The sequence below is a fragment of the Neofelis nebulosa genome, chromosome 6 (genome assembly GCF_028018385.1).
Source record: "Neofelis nebulosa isolate mNeoNeb1 chromosome 6, mNeoNeb1.pri, whole genome shotgun sequence".
In the NCBI taxonomy this organism is placed as follows: domain Eukaryota; kingdom Metazoa; phylum Chordata; class Mammalia; order Carnivora; family Felidae; genus Neofelis; species Neofelis nebulosa.
The window spans coordinates 144,277,482-144,295,423 of NC_080787.1; the positions used below are offsets into that span (position 1 = coordinate 144,277,482).

Below are 17,942 nucleotides of genomic sequence, written 5' to 3' on the forward strand. Positions count from 1 at the left end.
GGTCATTTTAACCTTGGACTCAGTCAACATAATCCACGATACTAATTGACGAATAAAGAACTACATGATCATCTCAATACATGAAGAAAAAGCATTTGACAGAATCCAATACCCACATATCATAAATACTCCTAGCAAGCGGGGAAATTGGAGGATGGAACTTCCTCAACCTGAAAAGTATATTGCCCACATAACTCACCCCTCACATTATAGTTCATTGTGAAAGTCTGAAAACTTTCTTCCTGAGATAATGAAAAAAGCAAGCGTGTCTTCTGCCACCAATTCTACTTAATGATGTACAAATGGTCTCAACCAGTGCTAACAGACAATAAAAAGATTTGAAAAAAATTGTATCTGTTTGCAGATGATTTGTTTTCATTAAAGAAAAAAAGCACGTAAGAAATCTGAAAAGCAAATACTAGAACAAAAGTGAATTTACCAAGTTAAAAATAAAATAATGAGTTATCATTGTATATACTAGCAACAAAAAATGAGTAAGCAAAGTTTTATAAGCAAGTGCATTTGCATTAATACCAAAACTACTAGAGCTAATATAGGGATTTAGCATTATCATGGGATACAAAGTCAATATGCCAAAATCGGTTATACTTCTATACATTAGTATAAACATTTGGGGAAAAAATTAAACCTATTCACAATATAATCCAAAAACATAAACTACTTGGACATAAATTTAATAAAAGATTTGTGAGCCATCTCCACTAAAACTACAAGCATTACTAAGAAAAATTGAAGACTTAAATAAATGGACAAATATAGTATGTTCGTAAACCGGGTGCCTTAATATGGGTAAGATGGCAATTCTCCCCAAATTTATCAGTAAACTGATCACATCAAACACAGTGCAGACAGGCTTTAAAAGATAAAAAATTAGGGATGCGTCGGTGGCTCAGTTGGTTAAGTGTCCGACTTCAGCTCAGGTCATGATGTCGTGGTTTTGTGAGTTCGAGCCCAGCATCGGGCTCTGTGCTGACAGCTCAGAGCCTGGAACCTGCTTTGGATTCTGTCTCATTCTCTCTCTGCACCTCCCTCAACTTGTGCGCTGTCTCTGTCTCTCAAAAATAAATACATGTAAAAAAAATAATAAAAAAATTAAAAAAATTAAAAAAATTGTATGAACGTTAGAAAAACCTAGACTAGCCAAACTTTTTTTTTTTAAAGAAACACAATGTTGGAAGACTTACAATAGCTGATGCTAAAACATTCGGTAATTAAAACCATATGATATTGACATTAAGAGATATAGAGCAACCAAATAGAATAGAGAATCCAGAAATAGACCCACACTCAGACAATTTTTGATAAAGACACCTAAGCAACACAATGGGGGAAAGACAGTCCTTTCAACAAATGGTGCTGTAAGAAATGCACATCCATATGAAAAAAAACCACAAAATTGAACCTCGATCTTTACACGACACACAAAATTTTATCCAAGATGAAGGATGGGCCTAAAGCTTGTAGAAAAATAAAACCAGGAAAATGTCTTCACACCTGGGGATAGGCAAAGATTACTTAGGACACTAAAAGCGATGACCATAAAAGAAAAACATTGATAAGCCGGACTTCATCCAATTAAGAGTAAGGGAAAATATTTATAAATTATCTCTGTGACAAAAGGCTTGTATACGGAAAATATGAAGAACAATAGCTCAGTAATGAAAATGAAACCGACTTCATTAAAAGCCAACAAAAACCTTAGACATATTACAAAGTGCTCAACAATTTAGTGATTAGAAAAATGTAAGCTGGAAGCACTACACAGCCACAAGACTAGCTGACATTAAAAAGATTGTCCATCCTAAATATTAGTGAGAATGTAGACCTGGAACTCCCATACACTGTTGGCAGGAGTATTCAGTGGTATGACCTGTTGAGCAGCCAATCTGGAAGTTTCTTCTATAGTTAAACTCCTCTACTCAATGGTCTAACAATTCCACTCCTAGGCATTTATCCAAAGGAAATGAAAATATTCCACTACAAAAAGACTTATAGACGAATGTATAGTAACTCTCTCATAATAGCTGGAAACTACCCAAAAGTCCATCAACGGAATGAGTAAACATATTGTGATTTATTCACACAATGGAACATACTCAGCAATAACAGGTAACAGACTCACAATCCCATGATGAATCTCTGTTGAATAAAAGACAAAGACACAAACACTACTTACCGTATGATCTCATTGATATAAAACTCTGAAGAGGAAACATGACGCAAGGTTGAAAACAATCAGAAAAATGGTTGCCTTTGGCAGCTGTGTTGGCAAGAAGGGCCAAGAGGGAACTTTCTGGGTGATGATCCCACCGTGGCGGCAGCAGCTGTAAGAGTCATCTTGAGACACGACTACATCCAGAAGCAGAGCAGGAACTCGCTTTTCTCAGGGTCTCTTTTTTCAAAGTAAAGATTGATAAATTGGACGGCACAATTTTTTTTTTTTAATATTCTGCCTGGATCAAAACATCACCACAATTAAAATCCAAAGAAAAGTGACAAACTGTAAAATGGATGATTTGTAAAACATGGTGGGGTTTTACAACATGGTGGGGTTAATACACAAAGACCTTCTACAAATCAATAAGGAACAAAAGAAACATCCCGGTAGAAAAACAAATAGGTCATTCTCAGAATTCAACTCACATAGAAAGAAAACAGTTGTTAAGATACAGTTGAGCATTGAACAATGCAGGAGTTAGGGGTACCAACCCCTACATCGTCCAAAATCTGCATATAACTTTTGACTTCCCCCAAACTTAGCTACTGATAACCTACTGTGGACCGGAAACCTTACCCATAATAAGGAATAAAGACCTTCACCTTGATTCCAGTGGAAATTTGGTCTTCTTTTATTGCCTTTTCCTACTTTCCCTCATTTGGATTCTTTTCTAATTTCTTCACAGTTTAGTCCTCATTCCCCATCGCCACTGATCCAGAAGATGCGTCCCCTCCCCAGGAATCAGCATGCTCTGACACATCTTTGGGTCTTCACTCTGTGCCTTTATTTCCTGGGCCGTTTTAGAATAATTATTATCCTCTCTATCTTTTTATTGCTTTGGTTCTGGTCTCGCTAAGTACATCCCTCAGATTTTCAAAATATAAATTAAAAATTAGAAAGTCAAAATACCCTCCCTACAACTTACCCATAGCTACACTGGTGCCTAAAGGTAATCAATTTAACATTTTGTCGATTATCTTTAAGAAATATATACTGACATACATCCTAAAAGCAATGATATTAAATATTAATATTTACCATATCATTTAATATATAACTAAATATATAATTTAGGAACACATATCATGAATAGTTATGAATATGATTGGATGTATAATATAATTTATATATTAAAATTATATGATGCTCATAATAAACGTTTCTACAATATTGAATTGTACTATACATCGTTGTTTTTCACTTTTTCTCCACTTAACATAGATTAGAAAAATTTTCTTATCAACACGTAGTTTTAATTTTTAGCAGAGTCATGTTTTGGATATACCATGGGTATCTCTATGGTCCGATTTTCACTTTTTGCTCTTAGGAGTGAGTAGGGACACCTTTTCCTATACAGTTGATCCTTGAACTATATATATATGTATATATATATATTACAATAACAATATACATATATTATATATGTATATACATATATACAATGTATATATACAATATATATATACTATATATGTATTACAATAACAATATACATATATACAATAACAACATATACTACATTATATATAATATATTATATCATATATTATAATATATATATAATGTTTATTTATTTATTCTGAGAGAAAGAGAGCAGGAGAAAGGCAGAGAGAGAGAGGGAGAGAGAGATTCCCAAGCAGGCTCCTCACTGGCAGCTCAGAGCCCAATGCAGGGCTTGATCCTATGAACCATGAGCTCATGACCTGAGCCAAAATCAAGAGTCAGATGCTTAACTGACTGAGCCACCCAGGTGCCCCCAAAGCTTATAGTTTTTAATAATAAAGTATATTTTGTTCAATTACAATGTGTTCATTGTTGAAAAGGAAAAAATATAAAAGTAAAAAATACATCACTTATCACTGTCTTTAAAGTCAACCACTGATAAAATAGGATTCCAGGGCCAAAATGTATGAATGTGATACTATTTTTTAATAACTTCCCAAACAGATTATGCTAATATATATGTATATATGCCAATCAATAATTTTACATACATTGAATTTAGCCAACTAAAAAATTTTTATCCTTGGGGAACCTGAGCGGCTCAGTTGGTTAAATGTCTGACTCTTGATTTCAGCTCAGGTCATGATCTCACAATTTGCGAGATCAAGCCCCATGTTGGGCTCCCTGATGACGGTGTGGAGCCTGCTTGGGATTCTCTCTCTCCCCGCTCTCTCTGCCTCTCCCTCGCATGCTCTCTCTCTCTCAAAATAAATAAATAAATAAACATTTTTAAAAAATTTTTTATCCTTTCTTTCAATACCCAAGGAGCAGTCACAGTCCCATCTTGTGTGACAACACACTTTCCTCATATTATGTTCGGTTATTTCTGAGACTCCTCAGGGTACTGTTAGAGTATCCACACATTCATCCCAGCAGATGGCTGTCCCTTCCATTTCAGAATACTGCTCCAGGCCTCTCTGCACGTCATTCTTCCATTTAGTTAATTCATTCCCGTAACACTATGGCTTACCTGAATCCAGGCCACTGCATGTATAGATATAGGTTTCATACTTAATTTCCTAAATCACAGCTAAAATGACAATAGCCCATACAAAGTTTACTAGAGCTAGAAGTTAGAAAATGGAGAATAGAATATACATGAAAAAAATGTTTTCCAATTTTTTAGTACTTTAAATCTCTTTACATTTCTCTGCTACTCGTCTTAGTCTGTTCGGGCTGTGGTAACAAAAATACCACAAGCTGGGTGGCTTATAAACAACAGAAATTTATTTCTCATAGTTCTGGAGGCTGGAAAGTCCAAGATCAAGGCGTCAGCTTTCATTCTAGACCAAAATGCAACTTGTCATCTTCAGCCAAAGGAAAATATTATTATAAAAATTTCACAGAGATAAAATTTTCCCCTAAATGAGACAAACTTATATTACTTGCACATAATTTAATAGACCAATATCTGAAGGTCCTTCATGCAGATCCCGGTGCTGTTCCCAAGGACTCTGGGCGCCTATATGTATCTGTCTCAACATCCCAAAGTGATGATCTCTTCCACCATTGGAAAGACAAATGAAGAACCTGCTGGGGACAAATTCCAGCTGCCACCCCAGAATGCAGAGATTTCTTAAGACTCACCAAACAGCAAGCTTTTCATTACCAACAATTTTAAGATCCACATTTTGCTCTAGCCAAATACACACACACACACACACACACACACACACGAAGGAAGGAGAGGGAGAGGGAGGAAGGGAGGAAGGAAGGAAGGAGGAAAGGAAGGGAGGAAGGAAGGGAGGGAGGGAGGAAGAAGGAAGGGAAATCTCCCAGCAGTGAGATAGCAGTTGTTTGTCCCATGTGAAGGGATGAAAATCAGAGCTCATTTTTGTTTGAATTCACACTTCTTTGATGGCTCAATTATTTATTCAGGATTTAGATTCTTCACCTGGCTTCAACTCTGTTACCCTTTTCATGTATCCCCCACTTCCTGGATCCATGCTCTGTGTGCTTACCTCAGTTTTCTGGTACAGCCAACTAGCAGACCATAAACCCAGAAGCCAGGAGCCACAAGAGAAAGGGAAAGAAAATGAAGGAAAGAAGATACTGTGTAGGACTGGCATATTTCCCCACCCTGGGCACCTACATGTGTTCCCACGGGAGCCATGTGAACTCTACAAGCAGGATCCACTCTGTTGTGGGATCTGGGGCCACAGTGAGTTCGTGTCAAGGTTCATTTGGGCTCTTGTTTGTTTTGGAACCGAGCCCCTTGATTTATAAAATGTCGTAAACTATGTCCCCCAAAATTTTGCTTTCTTCCATTCATTAACTCGATAGTATTTACTGGCACCAACTACATGCCAGAAACTCTACTAAGCACCATGATCTTAGCAGTGAACCAGACCAACACTGCCCTTGCCTTGTTGTCGTGAACACAGACTTGAGACAAATCATTTTGAAAGAGTCAGCAAAAGGTGCTTTCTTTAAGCACAAAAATTCCTGCTTTGTTTTCCCACTTAGCGCCTCCTTGGCTCACTTTCTCTGGAGCCCTAACACCACCTTGCTTCCCCCAAAGCCTCTCCCTGACCTCAAGGCTCTGCACCCACCTCCACACGTCTCCCACCAGCCCCCTGCCAGAATAAACCTGTCTCCTGGCCAAGGCTGTGACATTACCACCTACTAGCACATTCTCCTACTTAGACCAGCCCTGAAGCTCAGGCCTTCTAGATTTAATGTTCACCTATAATCAGCTTCCACCGGAACCTGTCGAGTCCCCAGTAACCAGCCCTAATCTGGAGAGAGGATGGGACCAGATACAAGGAAGGAGTCCCACGTATGACATTAATAGGAGCTAAAAAAAAAACAAAAAAAAACAAAAAAAAAACAAAAAACCACGTAGAAAGAAATCTCCCTGTGGTGAACTGTAATCTAATATCTAGCTTTCTGAAGAGTGATTACTTGTGTTATTTTTCTTATTGTCACAACTGTATTTGTTATTAAGCTCATCTAAATGAATAAATAGGCACATAACTTGGGAAGAAAGTCAGTTAGACTTTAATTAAACAACTTGTTTTTCTATCCCAAGAGTTGTTTAATAGAAAATTGTTTTACATACGTGTGTATTGAATCAGCTGTCAGTGTCAGCTGATTTGGAATAAAGTTCTTTGGTAGAAAACAGAGCATAAGCTACTCTGCATAACTCATATTAACAACTTGTAATTAATGGACCAACTTTATGGGGATTGTAGGCTTGAGAGAGGTGGAGAGGAATACTTCTAATCTTATATTTTTTAGCAGAGGTTATAAAGGTCGGCACCATTGATCCAAAGGAAAGAAACATATGCCAGCCTCCAATGTATAAAAATTGTCGACTTTGCCAATTTTTAAAAAATTGATCCCTCAATTAGTACAATGAAGGGAAAATTACTTTGTAGCTGCCAGAGAAAATTAAAACCACAAATATCTTTGTTGGAGCAATGATGCATTGTGATATAAAATGGAACTGTGGGCACAGAGTGGAGCTGCACGTACTTATTTGCTACATCTGCTGATTTTATCCCTTTCTATACATAAGCAACAGCAAAAAAAAAAAAAATCAAACATGCAGTAAGGCATTGGAAGAACATCACTGGAATTTTATCTGCTCAAGGCTTCGGGAATATGACTTTCCCTCGATTTTATCAGTATAGAACACAACATAGTTTCTATTCTAAAGGGATACATTGATCACAACCTCACAAAAGAGGTATGCATCATACTCCAACAGAGAACTCTGCTCCTCTACATTCTGATATTGTTACCTATTCTGTCATCAACATACGGCTTCCGCTTCTCTCTCATGCGCGCCTGAAGGCTCTCCTTTAAGCCACAAGCCAGAAATTTGGCCTGCAATAAAGAACAGCCTCAGAGCTCACGAAAAGGACTCTGCCAGGTATTTTTTAACAATTGATATTTCAGAAAATAGACTTAGAAGGTGACATCGCTTAGAAAATTGCAGAGGGACGTGGGATTTCCAGGATGCTTTGTAATTCAGTACCAGATAGTTTTATAGAAGCCAACTGATGACTCAAGCTCTAATGGAAGAAGAATAAATTAAGAATGACTGAAGGAACTCAAGAAGAACATCTAATTGTGATCATTTATTTTGGAATAATGCTGGTAGGGTTTTTAATGTTCTATTTTCTGGCTATATGGGAAGGCGCTTTCTTTCTTGATCTCAGCTGCTTTCCTTTTTTTTTTTCTTTTTAATCGTTGTAAAACATTTATAACAAAAAAGATTTGCCATCTTAACTATGTTTAAGAGTGCAATTCAGTGGCATTAATTACGTTCACGATGTTGGACAAGCATCATCATATCTATTTCCAAAACTTTGTCCTTGCCCCAAACAGAAACTCTGTACCCATTAAGTATTAACTCTCCATTCTCCAGCTCCTGGTAACCTCTAATCTATTTGCCGTCTCTATAAATTTTCTTGTTCTAGAGACGTCATGCAAGTGGAATTATACAATACAGTTGATACACTCTTATCCAGAGGGATACGTTCCAAGACCCACAGTGGATGCCTGAAGCCATGGATAGTACCAAACTGTATGTATACTATGTTTTTTTCCTATACATACATACCTATGGTAATTTATTTGTAAATTGAGCACACTAAGAGATTAAAAGCAATACATAATATAAAATAGAATAATTATAACAATATACTATAATAAATGTATGGGAATGTGGTCTCTTTCTCTTTCAAAACTGTGCCTAAACCCTTTTCCTTCCTGTAAAGACGTGAGATGATAAAGCACCTACGTGATGATATGAAATGAGGGGAATGACCTAGGCACTGAGACATAGCATCGGGTTGCTATTGACTTTCTGGCCATATGTCAGAAGGGGGACCATCTGTTTCTGGACTGCGGTTGACCACAGGTAACTGAGACCACAGAGAGCAAAAGGGGAGATCACGGATGGCCGGGGGAGGGGAGGATTATATTTGAATTTTTACATCCGGCTTATTTCACTTGACATAAGATTTTTCAAGTTTCATCTATTTTGTAGCATTTATCAGAACTTCACTGTTTTTTTTTAAGTTTACTTATTTATTTTTGAGAAAGAACGAGAGCGCATGGTGGAAGGGAAGAAAAAAGGAAGGGAGCGAGAATCCCAAGCAGGCTCTGCACAGTCAGCCTAGAGATCGATCCAGGGCTCAAAGTCACGAACCTCAAAATCATGACCTGAGCCAAAATCCAGAGTCAGATGCTTAACCGACTGAGCCACCCAGGCACCCCAGAACATCACTTCTTATAGCTGAATAACATTCTATTATGTGTATATATTACATTTTCTTTATCCATTCATCAGTTGATACACATCCAGATTGTTTCCACATTTGGCTGTTGTGAATAATTCTGCAGTGAGCAAGTATCTGTTTGAGTCCCTGTTGTAATTCTTTGGGGTATATACTTAAGAAAGGAATTGCTGGGTCATCTTCTTGATCTATGTCTAATCTCAGTTTAATAACTGTATGTTTGCCTTCTGTTCCCTCTAACTCCTCCGAATTCAGAAACAAATACTTCCATTGAGTTTCTTTACCTTTGATGGCCAGGTAATTATTTGCATTCATTTATTGAAACTAATCAGAATGTAATTGAACAAACTTTTTAATAAAGGCTGTACCTGGAGTGTCATGTTTCAGAATAAATCTCACTTATTCAGATATGAAAAACCCACCATTAAGGGTCAAGGTTCGCACTTCATGGGTGGAACCAACGCCTACAAAGTTCTCCTTGAAAACTGTTCTCATGTTTGTTCTGTCGTACAGGGTCCCGGACTTACAGGAGAAACCTTAGGAGACTGGAGACATTTCAGAGAGAGGAACACAGATTCCTAGGTACTTCAGGCAGAATCTGACAGAGATAGATTTCTTGGGGTTGGCTTTTTAGCCTCAAAATGGAAGAAATACAAGCAATGATTTATTTAAGCACTGGAGAATAAAGATTATTGAAAAATCCAATCTTGGGTTTTTATAAAATCTTTGACAATGTTTTTTATTTTAATGGTTGCTTAATACCATATGACTCTAGACTTGATAACTATACTATAGTGCATGTATGTATTCATTAATATTGAATGCTGCACCCACGAGGCCACACCTTTTTGAAACAAGAATATTCCATGGAGAAAATTTATAAACACACATTTTAAAAATCCAGAACTTGGAAATAGATGAAAAGATGACTCATATCCTTTCCAATCATACCCAGAGCATTATCCAACAGGACTACCCAAGGATTGTCTGATTCTCTAAGCATATATGCTTTAATCATTTACTATTAATTAGGGTATGCTACAAATCTATAAGGATAGACTTCACGCTGTATAAAAATAATAATTACTCAAATTAGTTTTGTCATAAGGGCAATGTAAATGAATTTTACCCTGCAGATAAGCAAATGGCTTCTGTCTGGTTAAGAAGTGTTCATCACAAAGGTGAGAGTTGTATTGCTTATAACTGTGATATTCTCCAGTCTTGTGCATTAACCAGTTTTGTATGTGATGTGGCACTTTTTCTTCCAGGACTAAATACTTCTGCCTCTCTTATACTTTTTAGAGCCAACTCACCAACTTTTTATTTTTCTCATTCATGATTTAAATAAATCTTTGACATGTGCTCATTCAAAAAAAGAAAAAGTGAACGGCAGGTTAGACTAGCTGCAGACTTTGATGAAAAATCAGAAGGTTCAGATTACAACGGAATAATATCCTCAAAGTGCCCAGAGAAAATCATGGTCAACTTAGGTATTTTCAGATAACTGAAGATAAAGAAAATTCTATCAATCCAATAGAAGTGAGGAAAAGAAGGGAAAGAGACAAAGAAAAAGGACAGTAAACCAGACAGGGTAAATTAGATAGTGGAAGTAAATACAAACCCACTAGTAACTTTAAAAACGTAAATAAATGCTTCTATTAAAATGGGGAGGGGCGCCTGGGTGGTTCAGTTAGTTAAGCACTGGACTTCAGCTCAGATCAGGATGTCAAGGCTGGTGAGTTCGAACCCCTCCTTGTTAGGCTCTGTGCTGACTGCTCAGAGCCTGGAGCCTGCTTGGGATTCTGTGTCTCCCGCTCTCTTTGCCCCTCCTCTACTCACACTCTCTCTCTGTCAAAAATAAACATTTTTTTTAAATGGGGATTATTACGTGGATTTTATTCAGCTATCTGGTGTTTTCAAAAGCTACTAAAACAAAACCTCATGAAAATATTTAAAATAAATACACAGCAAATTATATTCCAGACAAATACCAAAAAGCAATAAATTCCAACACAGAAAATTATTATCAGACAAAATAGAATTTCAGGAAAAATAATCAATAGACATAAAAAGCTACTGTCCAACAACAAAGGGAAACTTTCTAACAATGAAGCATGAAAATCATGAAATTGCATGCACTCATGCTCATAGCTACAAAATACATAAAGCCCAGAAGTGACAGGATTACAATGCAAAGTTGACATACCTCTATCAAACAGAAACACCTAGTTAAGAAAATATTATTGAGGCTAAAGATTTTAATGACAAAATTAAGTTTAATGTAAAAGCAAACATGAAATATTTGCAAAAAATGCCCTGCCTACTAGATCATGAGGATATGATAAATTTCAAGAACTGGTGTATATTTTAGGCACTGATATTCTGCTGAGAAGAAATTCTCTGATAACAACCCAGTTTAACTGGAAATAAAACAATAAATAATGAGCCAAAATAAATGGTAAATGTTATACATGCCTGGATCTATCTTGGTCCCTTTCCCCCCATGTATTATGTAATAATGTATAGTTTAAAGAAAAGATCACAATAAAAATTGGAACATATTTGGAACAAAACAGCATTAAAACTACTATATACCAAAACTTAGGAAATAGAGCCAAATGTGACTTAAATAGAAAAATGTATGGTCTCGGTATTTTTTTTTAATATTGAAAATAAATTAACTAAGTATTCAGTTTATGAATCTGGAGAAAAATCAATGAATTCAAATATAAGAAGAAAGGAATATGTATGAGCCAAAATAAATAAAATTGACCGTAAAATATAGACATCATTTGTAAGACACATATATTTTAAAAATTACGTAGCACAAAAAAATCTGGCAATATTAGTCAGGAAAAAAGAAATCAAGAAATCAATCAAAAAGAAAAGAAATAACAACTTTAGGGGAAAATGGGAAATAACTATCAATACATTTGAGATTTTTAAAGCCAACAGAGTATCATCAACAATTTCATGCCAATACACTGAAAACTTAGTCAAATGTATAATTTTTGAGAAAAATGTGAATTAATAAAGCTATTTTATAAACAAGATGATTTATAAACCATTATATATAAATTTATTTTGATATTTTCCTCCAAGGGGAACTCAGAGCAGTTACCAAATCTTCAACAAATAATATTTACATAATATATAAAGCAATTTCAAAGAATAGAAAAAAGGAGAAATTTTCCTAGAGATCAAAATATGACATGAACAGTTCAGGAAAGGAAAATTATAGGTTAATTTCATAAAGTAGATGTAAAAAAAATCCTAAATAAAATATTAGCAAGCACAACCTATTAATATAACATTTTGTAAAAATTGGTGAAACATAACAGCAACAAAACCCCAGAATGACCAAGTACAGTTTATTCCAGAAATGCAAAGATAATTTGCTATTACAAAAACTTCGCACATTAATAGATTGAGGAAAATTAGATGACCATCTAAATAAGTGAAAAACAAAAATTAATCAAATTCCACAGCTCATGAATAACAAATGCTTTTAATATTCTAAAAATATAAGTTCTCATGAAAGATTTCTACCAAAAGTCTACAACAAACCTTAAGCACTTCAAGAATTTTCTCAGGCATCACCATTTTTATCAGTCACAGTCCGGGGAGGGCTGAGTAAAAGCAATAACCAACAACAACAAAATGAATCAAATTTTTAAGAACTGGAAAAGAAGAACCACAATTTTCATTACTTACAGATAATGCAATTATCTACAGAGAAAAACCAAGAAAATTTTCAAAAACATCATTAGAATCAAATGTATTCTAATGTATTGCATTTACAGACTAATTTGGAGAGACACCCGAGCTGAATTTTTATCATGCTGACACTTTCCATCTATGAATAGGGTGCGCTTCTCCATTTATTTAGGTCTTCAAATAATGTATTCAAATACATTAGAAAATGTATCGAGATTGCTGGATTCAAGCCCACCACATAAACTTTGTATTTTTCTCTGCCACAGAATAAAATATTTAACCTAATCATTAAAAACAAACAAAAGTCTACTCTGTAGTAACTTGTTTCTTTCCTCCTGGAAGCCTATAGGTTTTTAGTCTTTATCACCCACTTTAATGAATTTCACAGGATGTGCTTGGATTCTGTCTTTTCTCCTCAATCCTCCTTACAACTTGGGGAATTTTTCAATCTCCAGATTAAGTCTCACCCCACCTCATGCATATTTCCTTTCAGGGCTTCTTTACTAATATGGAATAACTTTTACTAATTATTTACTAATTATCCACATATTAAGTCTTGGGAATGTATCCCTGTCTCTTCTCCCTCATCATTTCAGCCTCTTTATACATTTGCTCTGTGCTCTGAAGTCATTCTTGGGCTTCATCTCCCAGTCTACTGATTAGGGTCTCAACAAGCTCTCCATTCACTGTCACCAAAAGCCTGGTGCCCAGCGGGATATCTCTCAACTGAGATTTAAATAGAGCCCAAGGCCTCATCTATGTCACAGGGCATAAAGTTGTATGTATCCCATGGCTCAAGGGACACAAGTAGCTTGGGGCATAGGGAATGAGGGAAAAGTAATTAGTTTACATGTTTCCATTCACGCCCCTTGACCAAAAGATCCCATTCACTATAGCACCAAAATACAAGATGTTGCAGATATGTGCAATCAATGCAACAAAAATGTAACAAGTAAAGGGGAAAAATCCTAAAACATTATTGAACGACTTCAAAGAAGACCTAAATAAATGGAGAGGTATTCATAGGCGGAAAGGGTCCGCATGATAAGAATTTAATTTGGATGTCTCTCCAAATTAGTCTATAAATTCAATGCAGTTCTAACAAAAATTGCACCACATATGTATGGAGCTTGATGGATTGAATCTAAAATTCATATGGAAGATTATAAGTTCAGGAAAAGCTAAGGCAACTCTCAAAAAATAAAAGAGATGAAATTTGCCATATGACACAACGAGGCTTATTTTAAAGTTAGAATAATTAAGACAGTGTGATATTAGGCACAGTGAGAGAATTATAGATAATTGGAATAGCAGTGAAGGACAACTAATAAATTCAAATATATTTGGGAGTTTATTATATGACCATGGGGTCAATCTACCAGTGGGTGAGATTAAATATGCTTAAATTTCTATATCATTTTTAGCTAAAGCTGAAAGAGAAGTTAATCTTGATCAATATGTAATATGCACACTATATTGCATCTTTATTAGGTACTATGTCAGCAGACAGGGGTCTCTTACGGCGGGTAAGTACCCTGAGAAAGGCAGGAATACCACAACACAGAAGAGTTGCCCTCAACCACCATGAACAGACCTTAAAAATGACCCAGATTAAATGTAGAGATAATACCACACTTAAAATACATTAAAATACATTCACTATACATATATATATTTTATATATATATTATATATATATATATATATATATATATATATATATATATATAAGATCATTGCAGCAAAGACATTGAAGCCAGAAATGTATCAAGGGCCACAGATTATTGTTTATGTGGCTAATTTTGTCAAAGTCTTTACAATACAGTAGAAAATATATGGTATTTCACAATGAAATAGGTGAGAGATGGTGCAAATGTGTTGTTCTACAAAGAAGTTCATGGTTTAGTTTGTGGCAAGTTATTTTAAATAATTGTCAAATTTACAGTTGAGCTGCACATAATTCTTTTACGAAGTGACAAGTGTTCCCAGTTTGCTGACCTTTTCTACGATGAAAAGCAGCTCTAAGTAGTTTGCTACTAAAAAACAAAAACAAACAAACAAAAAAAAACAGTTTCAGAAAAAAAAAATCATATTTAATCTGCCCCTTAAAAAGCAAGAGAACTTTTTAACAACAGTTGAAAAAGAAACTGCTTTTCAAAACTCAGTCTATGGATTAAGCATTTTGCAAAAAGATATTTGGGAACATTTCCATGAATATGCAGCTTTACTGCAGTAACAATATAAATATATCTTCTATAAAATATACCGTATATGCATCTTTAAAACTGTAGAAACATAATTTTCCAACCAGCTTAACAATCATACCAATGAAACACGTCTGCGGGTTTTGAACCAGACCCCCCGCCACGTGGGAGGTTTGATGGGGAACAAAGCCCATGTCATCACAGAGCAGAAGGCAGATGAGTAGATCAGCCATTACTGCCAAGTGCAGTAAGTGTTCTCCGAGGAGGAGGGCTCCTAATTCAGTCTCGAGGGGGAAATGAAAGCTTCCTGATAGAAGTGATATCACCGTTGAAATCTGAAGGATACGCATGAAAAGGTGGGTTAGAGAAGGAGGTAGTAAAGAAAGGGGGATAAGGGAAGCTCACTGTTCACCCAAATGGACCATAGACCATAGCATGGCGGGGCCCACTGGCCCTAGAAGGTATCATGCTCTTCTTATCCTGACATCACAGAATCTGACCCTGAAAGTTTGGGTGGGTATTTCAACTGGAAACTGAGACTGGTAATGTCAACAAGAGAGGCACGGGAGGAGAAGGCTGCTGGGATCAAAACGAGGTCCAAATGCAGGGGACGCACCCTTCCTCTCCTACCCCTTCCCATCACTTCACAACACTCTCCTCAGCCCTTATTCTCTCCCTCTCCCCTAAGGTATGCCACCCAGGCATCAGGAACCTGACCCAAGAACAGCCGTGTCCCTTTTTTTTAAAAAAAAAAATCTCTTTTTTATATATGGTTGACGAAAAAAGTCATATCTAGATTGTCACTTGGTTGCAGAAAATATGGGGGTTAATGCTTTTCTCCTCGTGCTCCAATCTAGGTTACCAGAGAGTTCTTTTCATTGAGTTTTTCACCCCAAACCCAGATAGCCATGCAATGGTACTCTGGCTTCCTTTGCTAATGTCCCTTCTGTATGTATTTCTATCAGGAACCTCTTGGGGAAAAAGATGTCACCTGTGGAAGAATGACTGGGTCCCTGGCCTAGCAGTGGTCAGACTTTACTGGGCACACAAATCAGTGCTGGGGTAGGGTGTGTGGGTCTTGTGAAATGCAGATTCCCATCCAAGTAGGTCTGGAGTGAGACTCTGATATGCACTTCGAACAAACTTCCAAGTTAACAAAATCCTCGGCCATCTTTTTACCTCCCCAATTTCCCGAAATAAGAAAGTACCTGATTCCTTTAAATGAAATTATGACTTAAATCACAGAAGATATTTATGCCATATCCTATGGGCTGAATTGCATCCCCTCTAAATTTCCGTGTTGAAGTCCTGGTACCCAGTACCCTAAATGTGACAGTATTTGGAGACAGGATCTTTAAAGATGTGTTGAGTTAAAATGAGGTCGTTGGGGTGGACTCTAATTCAACCTGACTGGTATCCCTACAGGAAGAGGAGCTTTGGACACACATAGAGACACAAGGGGCACTCCACAAAGGAAAGAGCGTATGAGGACACAGCAGAAAGACAGCCATGTGCAAGCCAAGGAGAGAGGCCTCAGGGAAAACCAAACCGGCTGACAACTTGGCCTTGGACTTTCAGCCTCTAGACCTGTGGAAAATAAATCTCTGCTGTCGAAGCCACCCAGTTTGGGCTATTTTGTTATCGCAACCCTAGCAAACTAATACCTTGTGGTATTAAAAGAATTTGCAATCTTTGGGAAGTAACAAAAATAGTACAGGGAACTTCAAGTTGAAAATAGGCACTTACAGAATAGTCCATCTGACTTTCAAAAATGGAAACAGCATGAATTCCAAAAATTGCAGGTGAGCACAGTTGAAATGAATTCCCGTGGCAAAACTTTGGACAGGATTGTTAAATAGGTGGCTGGTGAGCTCTTAGAAAATAGAGCCATAAGGGAAAAGCTGGGTTCACTCAGATTGTCATGCTGAGCAAACCTCATTTCCTGTGCTGATAGGGTGGTAGGTGAAGATTATGGGAAGGGCCACAATCATACAGTATCTAGATTTCAGTAAGATATTTAGTAAAAGGCTGTCCTGTGATCCTTCAGGGAAAGAAACGGAAATGTAGAATGGACCAGGTTTGGCATTGGGTGGATTTGTGTCTGACTAAAATCCACGACCCTAGGATGTTAATCAAGGAAGCATTACAAACTTGCAGATTAAGACCACAGTTATGCCCATAACAATGACAAGTTACAGCTCTAATTACATACACGCAAACACAGAAATTATGTGTGGCAAAGATTGCTCATTTCTTCCAATTTTCCTCTTCTTTCAGAGAATAGAACGTTTAGCTAAGGAGATGAACATCCGGGAAAAAAGAAAAAAGAAAGACTACATTTCCAGCTTTTTTTTTTACAAGCTGGTGTAGCCATGTGACTAAGTTCTGTCCAACAGGATGAAAGCAGATGTGATGTGTTCTGGGGACGACGTCCTTAAAAGGACAATGTGTCTCCCCCTTTACCGTTTACCACGTCTTATTGAATAGAATAGAAGCATGTTGGTGAGCCAACTTGGCCGAGGGATGGTGGACAGACGAGATTTCTGACCCCGAGGAGAATTCAGCCCAAGACTCTTTATACCCAGAGAGTTAAGAAAGAAATATGCTTCTATCTTGTTTAAGCCACCGTTATGCTGAAACTCTGTCTGAGCACCTGCATTTATAGCCTAAGTAATTGAACATGTTTATCTGATTGGCAGAGGGCTCTAAGCTAGGGAAAATAACCAACACATTCAACATCAATCAGGAGACCAAGAAAATCTCAATAGAATAGAATGAAAGCCCAAACTCATATGATGCATTTTAACAGTCATACATTTACGTTAAAATAATAAATTGCATAATAAAGTGCAGGAAGATCCAGCATAAAACAAGTTCATGTGTTAAAAAAAAAAAAAGGGGGGTGCCTGGGTGGCTTGGTCGGTTAAGCGTCCGACTTCGGCTCAGGTCATGATCTCATGGTCCATGAGTTCGAGCCCCGCGTCGGGCTCTGTGCTGACAGCTCAGAGCCTGGAGCCTGTTTCAGATTCT

General features: G+C 36.8%; 1 long non-coding RNA gene across 1 annotated transcript in view; it reads right to left on the reverse strand.

The window, feature by feature from the left end:
- Positions 1 to 17,735, reverse strand: part of LOC131515088 (uncharacterized) — a 35,550-nt gene extending 17,815 nt beyond the window's left edge. Inside the window, exon 1 of the long non-coding RNA XR_009263428.1 lies at positions 16,659 to 17,735. This is a non-coding gene — a long non-coding RNA (uncharacterized LOC131515088). The remainder of the gene's footprint in view (positions 1 to 16,658) is intronic.
- Between the last annotated feature and the right edge of the window lie 207 nt (positions 17,736 to 17,942).